Here is a 16,021-nt window from a genome sequence, read left to right as displayed (position 1 = left end):
AGCCCTACATTCAATATAGTTAGAAGCACGCAAAAAATCCGTACAGTAACACATGCGGCACAATGAACGGAGCTTATGATCATATTTCCAACGGTAGCGCCATCATCATCGGCGGCGGCTTCAGGAAACTGTTGCCATGACATCGGTCTGTTTGTGCACCGTCAGACAAGTGTTAGAAGTTTTTAGATAAAGCTAAGCTGAAATTTGCACAGCTGGTGAAAATTGGAGCAAAAAACTGTAAGTACCTCTTTTCAAATCCTATAGGTATATGGTATACATAAAGTCATCTATGTTTATTCTAGCAACTATTAAATGTTGTGATCGTTAAAAAGGACAACGCTGACGACATTCGGCAAGAGGAATCAAAGGCGAACTTGTTTCCAGAATTTTAATCTCCATTTACTTGTACTGTTAACTATATATTTGTAATATTTGCGAGTAAAGAATAAGTAAGAACTAGTGTAAAAAAGTTTTTTTTTATCAAAACATGTTAACATACCCTAGTAATATGAATTTCATGGCATCAATTATAAGCTTTATAACAGTAAACTGATGATATTCATATTAATCTGTTTATGAATTTCATATTGAAAAGCTATGATTTTGATATGTCTGTTCTTTTAACATGCATACCTACGACCAATAAATTTTAAAAGTATGACTTATGAAAATCGTTAGCAGTCGAGAACAAAATTTTCCCTCCAATTCATAAGCCAAACTTATGCCTTTAAAAGGAATCCTTGTGGCGCAAAATCATAAGGGGTTCCTATGGAACTCAATAGTTATTCTCTCTGCGTGTATGATTAAAACTGCTCGAAACCCATTGAATGACAGTTCGTCCATGTACCAACTGTCATTCCATACAGAGTCTATGTTTATAATAAGAGTCCCGCAAAGATGAAACCAAAGGAACCAAATCAGTGTCAAACGAGGGTACCAATCGAGCAATGTAAATAAACAAGGTGATAATGTTGGGAGTGGATGAAAAGTGTTGTAATTGAGCGTAATAAAAAATATGTGTTTTTCCGAAGTTTTACTTACACATTTTAATCCAACATTAAACCTGTACACTGGTTCACTTAAATTTAATAAAACATCACTGGTGTAATCTTTCAAAACTGTGTACCTTGTGCAGAATTTCGAAAAATGATATTCGTTTATGCATGGTGAAAAACAGAACTGTATAGTTCTTGGCAACAAACGGCACAAAAACTGTGTTGCCGAAACGATAGATTTTCTCTTCGCGCGACTCTATATACACATAGACTCTGATTCCATAGATTTCAAACAACATATTTTTATTTACAAATTAAAAGACATCCATATTTCTCGCGTAATTTTTCAAAGGGACCTAAGTAACAATGACAGATTCTCTCCTCTCTCACTTTGTTTCGTTAATTACGTCGTCATTATATATATATATTCTAAGCTTTCTTCCCCTTAATCGAGAGATAGTAATACTGTCTTGCTTTCTATGCATTGAGTGTTATGAAATATGGAACAAAGGAACCATTCAAATATTACATAACGCGGAATTTGGCAATTTTCAATACCCACCCACCCCCACGTAACGCAATTTTACATGTTTGCCACACGCAATGTAACGCTTCGCTGCATACCCCCCCACCCCTGAGCGCGTTATGTATTATTTGAATGAGCCCAAATAACATAATTATTGATCAAAGAGAAAGTAAACAAAGAGAGTCTCTCAATGTTAGATAGGTCGCTTTGAAAAATTACGCGAGATTTTATTAATCACATATTGCTCAGAAAATAACTCTTTTAGCTGATATATAAAATCAGAAAACCGCTTATAGCAACCCTTATGTAATAAGGTGGTGACACTCATGAGAATGATTTTCACGCATGTCGCCTTCAGAGAATAATTATCAATATTATTGTCAAGCGTGTTATCCTTAACGATGTGAAACCCACGGGAATTGAATAAATGCTGTTTTTTTATTTAAAAATGTAATTAGTCACAATCGTTGATTGCAAAATATTTTCACTGCAACCGGGGGAACCCTCAAATTTTCCACCTCGAGTGTCACCGAGTCAAGCTACGCCGCTGTGCATAAATTTAAATTTATTTCAGTTTGAATTCCAAAAATCCGGAATTTGCATTACTTTATGTCAATAATCAAAATGTTAATCAAAATAAATTCCGGCACTTAAAGATCAGTGTTAACATTAATGTCAAATTTCATGTCGAGGGATTATAGAAATTATTTTTAATTCGTATATTTAAACTTCGAAAAGCCAACTGTTGAGTTTAATAATATGTATTGATTATTATAGCTGAAATAATAAAAACTGATAGAAGGTCCAAGAATTTGGTATTTTTCGTGGTTCGTATGGTATTCAATTACCACATTGGAGCTGCAAAGTGCGAAAAAACTGAACAAATGATTAAATTTGGCCGAAATTAAATGCAATAAACTTAAAATATGTTCATAAAACTAAATGTCAATTTTGTAAGATCTGTAAATTTATACTTTTTTGTGAAAATCTGTGCTTTTGTATATACAGATACTGTAATGTTACTTCGGTCGATAACGTCGATAAACATGAAAAAAAAAACTCAAATAACAAGCACAGTATGTATGTGAGCGAAGAAAAAATCTTGCGAAGTTCATTGTCAATGTCTGATGGTGACGATGCGTGTACTGTGACGGCCAAACTGTGAGAGTTTTACAGTTGTACATGAATGTCTAACTACGTCAAATATTGCGTACAGGCTGAGTCTATTATTAGATTCTCAAGTAAGTCTATTATTAGATTTTTAAGTAAGCAACAGTAGGTCAACCGTCTAGAAACGATGCTTTCACTTTTGATTCAGTCAACACGTGATGCTGCGTTGCTCTGATCAGATGAGGTAATATCTGTATCAAATTGTTCGACAAGCTATATTTAGTAAAATGTTCACGTCGCTTATACGTTTGCTTCCTGTGGCGATGCAGGCGATGTTGTGCAGAGAATCAAAAGTACAGAGACAACAAAACATTCTTTTCCATTAATTTGGAATATAAACAACTTATAAAACATCGCGGTTGGGCCTAAATGAATATGAGTTAAAAAAAAATACTTATAAAACAGTAGCATTAGCACAGACAAACAGACATACCACAACATTTCTATTCGTTGATCAAAATAACCAGGGTTGCGAAATTTCAACACTGCAGAATGGAAATGATACAACAACAGCTTCACTCTCACTCTCTCCAAGCTGATATTAGGCCGTATGAATAAAAGAAGTTACTCTGCTTCTCCCGTAAGATTTGCACGGGATGAGTAAAGCAAACGCTTTTATTCATACGGCTTATTGAGTGTCCCCCGAGTCAATTTTCAGTGAAAATCATGTCGGTGAAATGAATGACATATCCCAATAATTATCGAAATTATTTTATCTGAACCAATATAAGATTATTTAGTCCCTAAAAAAGTAATGTCGCTAATGTGTCCATTGTAGTGATGGGAAATATCGCCCAAAACGGACTTCGATAACAATCGATAATTTCGGGGCTTTTATCGATATTATCGATAAGTATCGATAATTTGACAGCTCACGTTTGCGGTAAAAAATTTTTTTCAGATGATGAAAAAAACTATTTCAGATGGTGACGAAAAAAACTATTTCAGATGATGATGAAAAAAAAACTAGGACAGATAATTGAGTTGGATAAACTTCCCATGGAAGGTTATCATGTTAGCTTCCTCGCAAAAAAAAATATTACGTCCCTGCGTGCGGCCTTCCGGCAGTTAACCGGAACATTCGCCATGGCGGACGAAAACATGCGTGTAGCCATGTTTTTAAACTCTTTATTAATTCCTCCTCCGTTTTCGCGACAAAATTGTTGGAATAGATCTTGCGCTTCAAGTTTGCCCAGAAATTCTCGATGGGAAGCAGGTGGGGGACATTGGGCGGATTCGCCGACTTCGGTACCACATCGATATTCAGCCGCTCCATTTCCTCCAACGATCGCTTCGAGTAGTTGGCCGACGTCAAATCTGGCCAGAACACCATGTCTTTGCGCTTATGGTATTTCTTGATGAACGACGCAACTTCTGTCAGGCACTTCGTACTATAAATTTCACAGCCAGCCCGGAGCGAAAGAAGAGCAGCTTTGACATCCCTTTCTCGCTGATTGTCAACCACAGCCGCACCTTCTTGGGGAACTTGGTCTGTGAAATAAACTTTACTTCCCTGCCCTGCTAGTCGTTGCCATCCAGGGTGAGATTGGTCTAGTCGTCCATCACCACTGCCACGTCGCGATTCGCCGGGAAAATCGACTTGACCATCTTATTCAACCGCTGTCGCTGCGTCATTGCCTGCAGCTCCGAGCCCAGTGGATGGGACTGCCGCTTCCTGCATGTATGTCCATGTTCTCCAGATACTTTTTCACTGTTTTAGAGCATGCACCAATCTGTCGGCCAAGGGCACGCAGCGATTTAGCCACTTTTCCCTCGGTATTCCTCTTCAGCATCCTTTGAAGTTTCTTGTCGCTCAGGGTCGTTGGCCGTCCGAAACCGGGCTTTCTTTCGATGCTCTGATCGTTGTCCAATAGTGTCAAAATGTTGTAGATGCCAGAACCGGCATACCCGGCGTCCACAAAGTGCCGCACGATGTTCGTTTTTGACGCGGCGGGGTACCGTTCTTTGAACGCGCACACTTCTGAACGGAGTAGCTTCACTTTTTTCGCCATCACAGTTAAAGTTTGACTGATAAAGCTGTCAATTTTTTTTAGGCTAACTCATGGGTAACTATGATTGATGATGCATGAGTAATTTTGTCAGTACGATTAAAGGTAAACCCATGAAAAATCGGTAATTTTTGTCTATAGTTTTACCACTTCAAGCCGAAGTTCATTTTGAAGGTTGTATAATAAGGGAAATAATTGAAGCAGGCAAAATTCTGTCAATTTTTAAATGGCCAATACTTCACGAAAAATGAATCAATTCTGACAAAACAGGTTTCATTTTACTGGAAAACTGTCCTAGTTTCCTAGTATTACTTGAGAACTGGACGTGACCAAGGGTCACTGGAAATGTTTCGGATTTCCGGAGTGTGTGTCAAAGTGTACATTTTTGCAACGCGTAGAACTTTTTCTGACATTCTGTTTCACTTAGGTTTATATGTTGTCAATAAATCAGAATTTATTTCGGGTTTATTGGTAGCCAAAGATTGAAAATTCGCCAAGGAATCATCGAGGTATGAATTTATTAAGTAAGGGTTTGGCGGTTTTTCCCTGTTGGGTACTATATTTCTTTGAGCTTGCAGTACTCTAGCAGAATTCAATCGAACATTGTGGGTGGGTAGGTCTTATTAAACCAAGCAACTTTGCAAACTTGCGTTTGAAAATTTATCTGGATTAACATTTGAAAAGGTCAGATTATTTTCACGCGGATTTTCTCTAAATGGTTATTTATGCAGATTTTCAAATTATCGTGGTATTTTGCGCGAATTTTTGAATTAAAGCGGTTTATCAAGCGGATTTCTGAATTAACAAGGTTTTTTCACGAGGCCTAACTGTATTTGAACCTTTTTCTTATGAATCAATATATCTTAGTAAAAATTATCTGAACTTTCCTTCAAAAATATAAAAAATGAGTTTAGGATCCTACTCCGACAAAAATATAATTGTAAAAACAAAAAATGTTTTTAGAAAATATCGGTGATCTCAGATTTTTTTGAATGAAGTATTTTAGATAGACAATTTAGTTGCCTAAAACGTTCCATGCGTTGCAAAAATGTACACTTTGACACACATTCTTGAAATCCGAAACATTTTCGGTGTAGGTTGGTCACACCAAGTTCCCAAGTAATACTAGTATAATACTGTTCTCCAGTAAAATGAAACCGGTTATCAAAATTGATTCATTTTTCGTAAAGTTCTGGCCATTTAAAATTCGAGAGAATTTTTTTATCTCAATTATTTTGTCTACCCCCTGTATAAATCAAGATATTTTTTTGGCGCAACAATTTCGTTGATTTGGATTTTTAGTGGAACTAAAAATTGTTTGTTGAGTAACAGATACTTTAAACTGAAACAGTTCCAAGTTAAACTAAACAATTACCAGAGAAATACCAATAGACTGCCACTATGCATGTCCATCATATTATAAGAGTTAGCAAGCCAAAGAAAATGAATTTTATTACAATTTCGTATCATTGCTTTTTATGAGATGCTGCAAAAAGTTTGGATACTTTTTTAAACTTCTCCAGTACTAAGTTGTCGAGTTCATCTGTTCTCAGGAAGCTAAAAACTATAAGTACCTTTTTAGTTACCATTATTTTCCAGAAACTCAGTGACACCTGGGGCGAACCTTCACACCACCCCCAACAATGCTAAATCTTGTCGAATAGCAGCACCCAACAAATAGCTAGCGACAAAAGCAACTTCTGGGGAAGGGTAGGTGAGGTCTCATTCTTTTGGGTCTCCTCCAGTAACCAGCCGCACTGACTTGTGCTCACCCTGCTCACCCTTAAAATATCGATAATTATCGTTAACGTCGAGAAATTAACGATAATATCGATGTCCTGCATCTATCGATATTATCGATAAGTATCGATAAGTTTCCCATCACTAGTCCATTGTTTTCGAGGCAAATCATGTTGCACAAAAGATCCAAGCACTAGAGTCGATTTGTCGCGATTCGACTTGAAAACTGCTTTGAGAATCATGATCTAGTAGACCTACCTCTATTTTGAGCCTTGTTATCAAAAACTGCCAAAAGAAAAAGCAGACTACACTGAACCAAATTGCTCGCACATAAATGTGTTATCATTGCTTGACTTTAGCTTTTAACGATTGTATATCATTTTAGAACTGATTATCACCCTTTGCTTGCGCAGTTCAAACAAATAAGGGTGACACTAAACAGTAATAATGATTGCTATTAACTATGGGAAAGATTATGGATGAGCACATCGAAAGTGAAACGGTGTGAAACTGAATCGTAAAACAGTTCATGTTTGTATATGATTTCCCTAACCCATTCCCGGCGGAGAGTAATCAGATTTTACCTCGAAAAATGACCTTCAAACTCTTATTACTCAGCAACTACGCGTACAATTAACACAAACTGAGTTGCGTATTGTAGATTGATCTGTTCTTAAACCCTATTTAATAGTTTAATCGTTCAAAATATCAAGTTTAATTGTTAAGTTGTAATCCAAGTTCAGATGTCAGGTGATGCCATACGACATCACCCGCCAAGAATGGGTTGATGGGGCTGACATGGATGATTTTCTTTCACATATGCGCTTAAATTCATGTTGTGAATCATCGACAACTATCACTGAAAATATAAATGCAAAATTTTTCATTGATGATATTTTTTTACAAGTGTGCATAGCGAATCATATTATTCAATATTTCATGACCTGTAAAAATCCAGCGACGCCAGCAACATTACTTATCTAGTGACTAAATAATCTAATGAGCCAATCCATTACCTGAAGACTAGGAAGTGAGTAGGCATCTTTATTCTCCACCGCATAAACATCGTTAAAGTAACATAGCGTGTGCGAAGTCACAGTAATGCTGCATTATCATTGTCAACTAATTGGAGCTGAAAGTAATTATCACTTTCAGCTCGTTCCGATCCGTTCGTGTTGAAACTGATATTCGCATATCACTGACTGAAAATTTGCAACACTGTTCCGAAGTCAGAGCCTCCTTGTTTTCCTGTGTAAACTTCCTCACTGCGACCAGAATCGTTGATCTATTGTTAGACATGCCTGGGTGTCTGCTGTATGGACCATCTCACCGAATCTCCTTAACCTCACTTTTCTGACAATTAGTGGTAACTTAGTTTACATTTTGGACTTTGCGCTTTTTTGAAGTAGAATACTTCTCTCAGGAAGTTCGGCTACATAGGGATGTGAAATGAAAATCTAAAACCGAAAAAAGTGAAAAACATGTCCAATTTCAAATGCTAATAAATCGGTTAGTATTCGGTGGATTTCCTTCGTTCTTGCAGCAATAGATTGGAAAATCTTCTAAGATTCTTTCCAAAATAAGATAATTGTAATTTTATTATTCACACTATTGTACTATTGAAAATAGTCAAGCCTTGTCAAAACGAAAAATTCGACCTCTGATTGGTCGTTATATGCTTGCTTCCCAAGCACGGTCGACAGGATCATATACCTTGCAATTGAAAACATGCTATTTGGCCTATATAAGAGCCTGTTTCAGTCGGAGCCGGTCATAATAGTTCTAGACAGCGACAACAGCAGTCGTCCTTCCTTAGCAGCAGCACTAGCTCTGTGGTTGGTCACCACGTCTCAAGAGCAGCGCGGTTTTTTTCAGCGTGTGTCGCCAGACAGCCATTATTCCCCCCGTGTTGGGGCAGCATGAAGATTGCCATCAGGAAATCCAATTTTGGAAATCAAAATGCCTTTTTGAAGGCAAATAAACAAGTCATTGAAAGTTAATATTTTTTGTCAACGCAAGCAAGCATTCTGTGTTGCATCCTAACAATTTAAATTTGTCGCACTCGTCTAATTTACTGAATGTTAAATAGCTTCCACAGTGCATGTTGTCCGTGTATCTTAGTTCCCCCAATGTTAGGGCAGCTCAAAGGTTGTAATTAGCAACCGATTTTGAACCGCAACATGCCTTTTTCAAGGCAAATAAAGAAATAATTGAAGGTTAATAATTTTCTGGCATCAACACAACCAGACATTCTGTACGGGATGCAATCAAATTCTGTTGTAGTCGTTCTAATGTTCACTTTATTTAGTAAACCCCCCACTGCAGGGGCAGCGCAAAGGCTGCGATCAGCATAACCGACATTGAATAATGAACTGCCCTGTTAGTACGCATTCACAAAAGCAGTTAGTTCGACTATGCAGAGCTAATATGAAGTCGATTCAATCAATCAGCATAAACAGAATTTCGTCGTCTCCCAGCTGCCAAGTTGCAACATGATGCAACACGCAACAGCGAGCAAACGAAATCGCTTGATGTTACAAACCGCAATAAGATACGGGTTAAAACCGTTGCGTGTGTGAGAGCACCATCGGTGTTTATTCGCTGGATACACTATCTACTGTCTACTGAACGCAATAATCTGCTTACATGCGACACGGGGACGGGAACATTTTCTTCAACGCTGCGCAATACGACACAAAACATGTTATTTTGTTGCTTCAATGAGAGTGCTATCGGTCCGGTTCGACAAGAAATCATTTTTGTGCATCCGTGCTACGAAACTGAGGAAAAACTTTAGAAACTGAAAAAAGAGGTGGAGCTTATCAAATGATCGCTCTGAACCAGAATGAAGTCACACATATTTTTCAAGTTATATCATTCCACCACGTACGCAAAATAATTCATTCCTATTTTCATCCCTATATAAGAGCCTGTTTTAGTCGAAGCCGCTCATAGTAGTTCTGAACAGCGACGACAGCCGTCCTCCTTTAGCAGCAGCGGGAGCGAGCTGTGGGTACCATCGATAGCGGATAGCGGCCACAACTGTGGCATGGCTGCGAATAAGCGTAGCAGTTTCAGCGGATCTCACCATCGATAGCAGCAGGTACAGCGGATACCAATGGCGGCCACAACTGTGGCATGGCTACGGATAGCGTTGCAGTTGCTCAGCAGTTGGGCCAGCGTATAACGGCCACAACTGTGGCATGGCTATGCATAGCGTAGCGGTTGCAGCGGGTATATCAGCATCGATAGTAGCAGGGTCAGCTGATGCAACGACACTCCCTTCACTAAAATGCTGTTTCAGTGTGGTAGCGGGAAGCATCAGCAGCAGGCTTGCATGAAGTGAATACATCAGCCAGCAACTTTCTCTAAAGCCTCTGCCATAGTAGACGCGAAAAGCGGCGCGAACCGATTCGCTCGGCCGTAGGTTGATGTACAGCTCTACTGATGGCTGTACATTAACCTACAGCTGAGCGAATCGGTTCGCGTCACTTTTCACATCTATTATGGAAGAGGCCTAATGGGAAAGTTGTATCAGTTTGTTCAGAAGAATATTATTGTCGGTAATATTACAGAGATGCGATTGCGTAAATCCGATTTTGAATTGAACAATTGTTCTTTTGAGAACAAATAACACACTTATTTGAAGAGTTAATAGCTTTTGGTACCAATAGCAGTATAGTGACAGCCTCAGCGGTAGATGCAGATGCAGCCGGTACTTCCCTGAGGCCGATGTAAAGGTAAATGGGAGCAGCACGGCGAAACAGTTCGGGTTATGCTTAGACGCGCGTCATTTTTCGTTGTTGATATTCCCCACATGAAACGACGCGCTTTCGTATGATAGCGGTGGTATTAGCGGTAAATGCATTTGCCAACACTTCCTCCGGTAAAGCCGTGTCTAGTTTTCAATGTGAAAACACCTTTCTCATTGTGTTGACCGTGCGCCTTAGTCCTCACTATCAATGATAAATTGAACAATTGTCCTTATAAGGAAAACAAATGAATTAATGAAGATTTAATTTTGAATTAGAATACTTCTCTCAGGAAGTTCGGCTACATAGGGATGTAAAATGAAAATCTAAAACTGAAAAAAGTGAGAAAAATTTCAAATGCTAATAAATCGGTTAGTTTTCGATGGATTTCCTTCGTTTTTGCAGCAATCGATTAGAAAATCTTCTAAGATTCCTACCAAATGCATGAAATTGCAATTTTATCATTCGAACTATTGCACTATTGAAAATTCTTAAGCCTTGTCAAAACACAAAATTAGTCGTTATACCGCGCTTTCCCAAGCACGGTCGGCAGAGTTATGGACCTAGTAAATTGGGAATGCATCATTTGGCCTATATAAGAGCTTCATCAGATAATAAACAAACATTTCATCGAACAACTGAACTGAACAACTGAAATTTGAAGAACACAAATGATTATTTGAAGAGTTAATATTTTCTCGTTTTGCGCTATAATCCAAAGTTAATTATCTTTATCTACATGCATACTCTGACTATTATTACGTGTTTGCGTCGCTTAGTGTTTGGCTACGGTCATGCAGAACACAAATAACGGCGCGATGCGATTCGGCAAGACGAAATCTGTTGAAATGTATAGCTCTACTTCGCCTTGAAAAGAGCTGTACATTTCACCACGGTAAGGCGAATCGCATCGCGCCGGCATTCGCGTTCTGCATAACCGTAGCCTTTGTTCCGTTCCCGTTTAATGATGTCGTATTAAATGTGCATATTGCAATTCGGCAGCACTTCAACTTCTCATTTGCACAAAATTTAAAAATATCCAATGAACTTCATTCAAAATATCAGACAAATAGATATTACAATACTGCCAATGAACGGTCAACGTTTATTTACTAGAAAAAATGACTGACACGCAAGCAGCCAGGTTATCTTTCTTGTAAAAGTATTCTACTTCAACCTTGCGGTCGTGGCTTTGCATACAACCTTCTTGTGATTTTTCTGGTAGAGAGGGTGTCGAACCAATGTGGGCATATTTGTTACTACTAAAACATCCACATGCCAAATTTGGTTCCATTTGCTTGGTTAGTTTTCAAGATGTGCATAAATTTGTGTTTAATTTGTTTGAGACCCCTCCCTTCCAGAAGAGGTCACCTTTCGTCTTATTCACCTTTCTAGGCCCCTAAACCCCCATATACAAAATTTCAGCCGATCGGTTCAGTAGTTTCCAAGCCTATATGGATCAGACAGGAAGACAGACAGAGCTGCATTATTATATGTTTAGATGTTTCTATGACTGTGGCTTGATTTTATGTTTCATCGAGCAAAACCCTTTTGTATCTATATTTTTGGGCTATTTCTGTAGCACGTTCAGTAGCGACCGATACGGCATAAAGTGCTGATGGACCGCTTCCAAACGAGGTATAGAAGCGTATTGTTAAGGATGCCCTCGGTTGATAGTTGACGCTTGCCATGCTGCCAGAAACAGTAGATAAGGGGTATGCAGAGTAGGATTTATGACAGTGGGGGCCCGGCACTGGCGTAGCGTGAAGGGAGGGGGGTGTTCACCCTGGTCGTCACCGTCTAGGGGTTTTTCAAAAATGGGTGGATTTAGTATTTTTTTCTTCACCTATCGTTTATTTGACACGGCACAAATACAATTTAATGTTTAACGGCGCCAATTATATCTGATGACTTAAAATCTTTAAGCAAATTTTTTATACTCGCTGCCGACTACGAGCTGAAATTAAGTCTATCTTAAAACTAGCATATATTTTTCAATTATTGTTTTGTAGTTGAATGGTCGTCTGATGATCGTCGAATGGCCATGAATATGCAGCATGTATGGATTTGTTCTGCTAAGCCACGATGTTATGAGCTGGGACAGGGGCTTGTAATCCTCGGGTCCTGGAAGTATTGTGCGGGGTTCAGTTGCTGGTTATGGTTCGTTGTTGTTGTTCGCTGTTGTTCAAGCCAAGATATCACGAAAGGCCTCGGGTTCTCAGGTCCTGGCGGATTCGTGTGGGGTTCAGTTGATGATTCCAAAATCGAGGTCTATGACGTGTTCTTGCCGTTTTGTTGAATGTGGATGGAAAGGAATGGGACTAGACTGGAGCGTGGATGGATTTCAGGAAAATGTATATAAGGGACATGTAGGGTAGGTCACGACTCGCCAAGACATCACGAACAGGAACAGCTGGTCCTCTACCCTCGGCCCAGAGGGAAGTTATTAATTTAGACCTGGCGTCACGGTGTACAGGGCATGACCAAACAACGTGCTCTATGTCGTGATAACCTTCACCACAGGCACAGATACCACTTTCCCCGAGCCCAATATGACGGAGATGCGTATCAAATCTATAGTGATTGGACATAAGCCGCGACATCACGCAAATGAAATCTCGACCTACATCCAACCCCTTGAACCACGGGCTCGTCGATACCTTGGGGATAATGGAATGTAACCACCTTCCCAGTTCCCTTCTAGTCCAAGAATTTTGCCAACTGATGATCGTATTCTGACGTACAAGTGCGAAAAACTCATTAAAAGCAATTGGTCTTTCATAAATTTCACCGTTTGTTGCGCCCACCTTAGCCAAAGAGTCCGCTTTCTCATTACCCGGTATCGAGCAGTGAGAAGGGACCCACGCTAAGGTAATCTGATACAATTTTTCGGATAAAGCACTCAGATGTTCCCGTATTTTCCCCAGGAAATACGGAGAGTGCTTAACATCTTTCATCGATCGGAGAGCCTCAATGGAACTGAGACTGTCCGTAAAGATGAAATAATGGTCCGTGGGCATTTTTTCGATAATCCCTAGGGTGTACTGAATTGCAGCTAATTCTGCGACGTAAACAGAAGCAGGATTATCGAGCTTATGGGAGACGGGGTGGATTTAGTGTAATAGCAAAAACATCATATCAAGAAGACTGGGAACTCTGCCTGAGATTGAGCGACAGTTTTGGCAGCGCAACCTTTCCAGTAAAAGTGAAACTGACGCATGCTAGTGTGTGTGCTGGCGATGCGAATGTAAGCCGAACGCACAGGTTGGACTGTCTTCGCAGCGATGCAAACTTCCACCTTTAATAGATGGGGTGCGCTGTTTGATTTGACGCTTGTCATTTGTATGGGATCGATCCAGAGATGCTAGTCTTCTTGATATGATGTTTTTGGTTTAGTCCAAGTATAGATGACAGTTCTACAAGGTATGCTACATTTCTGTCTATCCACGCACACAAACAAGTCTCGTTATGAAAATTTTCGCGTTTTGTATGGAATTCGGAACATTTCTGGAAATTTCTCGGTTAATGTTGTTTTATATTTGATTTTTTTGGTTTGAGAGTGAATCTCCAGTTGAAACACAATAGAAATTGATGATTATTTAGATTTAGTGTGAAAAGTTGCGACAATATGTAGAAATAAAATACATAAAAATGCTATATTTCTAATAGTTGGAACATAATCTTAAGCAGGTATTAGACGAAGCGAATATTTGCTATTTTTGATACGATTTTTATTTGCACAAAATCCCTACCAAAAATAGCTAATATTTGCTTCGTGTGATACCTGGTTTAGTCATTGTCATAGCTCATGACTTTTGTTACTGTATGAAACATAAGCGACTCCATTAAGAAGCGCTATTAGAGCACAAGAAAAAAACGAAAAGTGCAAAAAGGTTACTGGAAAAATGAAGAAAAACAGCATATTTTACCTTATGTATTTCTCACAAATAAAACATGTTTCAACATCATTTTTATAACTTTTCAGGTAAGTATGTTTTATAAGTTAAGTTTAAAATGCATAATCATTTCAAATTTCATACAAAATTGTAAAAAGTTCATAACGATCTCTAATACTAATGCATCGACGTGAATAGCATACCTTTTAGAACTGTCATCTATACTTGGCGGTTTAGTAATGAAACTGATGGGGTTTGATTGATTGATTTCTTTTGAAGGGACTTTAACCCCAAACGGTCATTCGTCCCTCTGCTTCGCTTGAGGAAAAACAGCCTCTTATATAGCCCAAAGACATACGCTGGATGATGGTGGCTTCTCAAACCTGGCGGTGCCGGTGGCGGTGCCACACGCGCTATAAACATGCACACACGCGCTACAGACATACATACACGCCATAAACATACACACACGCTATATAGCAAGCCACACACGCTAGCCACACACCCTATATAATAGGGACACCCGCTACAGATATTCACACACGTTATGTGCACACACCCTATATATACATACGCTGGATGATGGTGGCATCTCCAACCACCTGGCGGTGCGAGTCTCTTTCAGTTTCGGGTTGGATTACCGCTGGTGGGGTCCAACTCAGATCGAAGGGAAGCCGAAATGAAAGAGGTAAGAACTGCAGCTAACCACTACCACCACCGCTGTTGCCCGCTGCTGATCCACTTCGCCTACTGCCATCGGTGTTGATGTCCGCTGCTGCTGCCTTTTTTTTATTATTTTTTCAAAGGTGGCGGGGAAATCTGCAAACAGACACCTGAGAAGAGAACTCAGGGTGTGGGGATGAGACTAGGGGAGATATGCTGGGGTAGTTACACTCCCCCAGGCACCTACTGATCCCTGTCCCGACCCACTAAAACCCCTCCAGTCTCCAGCCCTGGTCTTCCCGGAACGACGGTTAAGTATTACGTCGAGGAGTGGCTTTTGTGCGTCATGCACCCTCTTTACTCTTATAACCTCCTAGCTAACTACATGGAGACTGGTAATTAGGTACCACTGGCGTGTTGGTGGTTGACCCGCCACACACGTTGCAGCTCCAGGACAATCTGAGAGGCGGCCGCACAGACCGCGTTCCAGATGTCCGGGTCGTCGCACAAACTCCGGACTAGATTGTCCGGAGTAGTGCCAGGTCCGCTCACAGCCATCATGTCGCTCATCGCTCTTACGAAACAGGAGCATACGAAAAAGACATGCTCAGCAGTCTCCTCATCCTCCACGCACTCGGGACACATGGGGGACCCCGCGTGTCCAAACCTGTGCAGATATTGCCTGAAACAACCGTGGCCTGACAGGATTTGTGTCAGGTGGAAGTTCACTTCACCATGTCGTCTCCCGACCCAGCCGGATATCTCCGGTATGAGTCGGTGCGTCCATCTGCCCTTTGTGGAGTTGGACCATTCCCGCTGCCAGCGGAGCATCGAGAATGACCAGGCAGATAGGCTCGTCGTACATATGGCCGCCATACTGGCCTTATCCGCAACCCAGTTACCGTTTCCGGGAGGGATGCGGTAGGGGTCCGATATGGTGGCGATGTCCGACGACGACTCAGTGGCTGCTTGGTGTAGCAGCTGCTGAGCCGCGGAGCAATGGTTCAGGTTCAGTTGCGTCACCCTTACGCCCGTGGTTTCGCAGCCGGCTTACCAGCTGGGCACCTGGGGCCTCCCATGAAGTGTTTGGCGTCCCGTTTCCCGGAACATACCATGCACTTGGGAGACTCCCCACAGTCCTTTGCTTTATGGCCTGCATCTCCACATCGCCTGCACAGCTGGCTCCTATCGAGCCCCTTGCAGGTCCAGGACTTATGGCCGCCCTCGAAGCACCGGAAGCAAATGTCTGGTTGCTGTAGTATGCCCAGAG

The 16,021-nt window shown here is 40.5% G+C and overlaps 1 protein-coding gene across 1 annotated transcript in view; it reads left to right on the top strand.

Annotated features, from left to right (window-relative positions):
• LOC129721402 (protein FAM200B-like) overlaps positions 1 to 16,021 on the top strand; it is a 53,856-nt gene that overhangs the window by 27,739 nt on the left and 10,096 nt on the right. The gene's annotated exons all lie outside the window — the stretch shown is intronic.

This window comes from Wyeomyia smithii, chromosome 2 (genome assembly GCF_029784165.1).
Source record: "Wyeomyia smithii strain HCP4-BCI-WySm-NY-G18 chromosome 2, ASM2978416v1, whole genome shotgun sequence".
Classification (NCBI taxonomy): Eukaryota; Metazoa; Arthropoda; class Insecta; order Diptera; family Culicidae; genus Wyeomyia; species Wyeomyia smithii.
Note: the sequence above shows the minus strand (reverse complement) of the source record. Positions and strands in the feature narration are given on the sequence as shown.